The sequence below is a fragment of the Orycteropus afer genome, unplaced genomic scaffold (assembly GCF_000298275.1).
Source record: "Orycteropus afer afer isolate SDZICR_OR568_19922 unplaced genomic scaffold, OryAfe1.0 scaffold00053, whole genome shotgun sequence".
Classification (NCBI taxonomy): Eukaryota; Metazoa; Chordata; class Mammalia; order Tubulidentata; family Orycteropodidae; genus Orycteropus; species Orycteropus afer.
Window position 1 is genome coordinate 12617692 of NW_006921640.1, and position 1416 is coordinate 12619107.

Consider the following 1416-nt stretch of genomic DNA (forward strand, 5'->3'; position numbering starts at 1 on the left):
TAAACAATAGTTAAAGTATTTGGTTTTCTAGAAGATTAGGGAGACTATTTATTGCATTACTTAGATGCATTCATCTCTACTAATCAAATTACCTAGACTCACATGATTTCATGTTGTTTAGACACAAGCTAATAAACATCAAAAAGCTTTTTATTACTTCTGCTTTTTTTAAGTGTGGAAAAAAAAGGGGGGGTCTTATTGATCATAAAGCTGAAGTTTAAAGGAACCCAGTACAATAAGCCAGATATAGGCCTAGAACTACATCTTAGTCTTTCATGTTATGAACTCTCAGGCTTTTATCAGTTCTCATAGACACAAGGTTAAAGCAAAGGGCAAACATGAATATGTCCGTGAACATTCACCCTTTTTTCATTATGTGCTAAGAACAAGACATTGGGTGATATATGCTATTAGCTAATAGCTTCTGTGATCCATCACCTTTTTCAAGCCAAAGTTCATTCCTCTTAACAAATTGGAATTTGCTGTATGAGACAGAGTCTGCAGGAGATTTGATCTTGAATGCTAATAGCATGCAGCAAAACACTGCAGCAGGGTGGAAGTTGTCAGGAAGAAACAGGGCAAGATTATACAATAATGGCTTTTCTTCATAAAACAATTCATAGGAGAAATTAGTTCATCATACATTAAAGGTATTACTTTCTATATTAAGCAGCATTTCCCCCAGGTTGCTATTTACAGGGGATTTTTAAATTTGAGATAACTGTTAAATAAAGCATAGTTCCAATCATCTTTTCTAATGTAATACATGTATGTTTTAAGTAGGTCATGTATGAATATTGAGTTATAAACCTCATTTTACCTGGACAATGTGACTTTTAAATGAACCAAACTTGAGTATAGGGATGTGAAAGAGCTGAAAGGGACCTTACAGAGGCTGTCTACCTACTTTAATTACAGAGATGAGGGAACTGAGACCAGATTGGTTAAATGACTCATCTAAAATGACACAGCAGATTGTCACAAATGTCCCAGTGTTCCAGCTCCCAGTGCAGAGCTCCATGTTTTTCACTGAAATCAGGTATAACTGGGACATAGAATGCCAGGATGTGTCACTTGGTTTCTCTGGTTTTAAGACCTAAACCAAAGTGCAGAGTATGATATACATACAGACACACTGAGCATTAAAAACTTTTACACCAAATATTAAAAGTTGTCATCTCCAGGTGGAAGTAATTTTTAACCTTTTGTTGTACTAGCCTGTATTTTCCAATCTTTTGATTATGAACTATTATTTTTATTATGAGAAAGAAAACAAAAAATCACATTAAAATCAAAACTCATCTCAGGTGTCCTCCCCTGCTGGGAAGCCCTCCCTGACCTGTCATCTGGGTTAGATGCCAGTGCATAGACCTTCTGGGATACCTGTGTGCCTTTTATACCCTCACCACAGTGTTT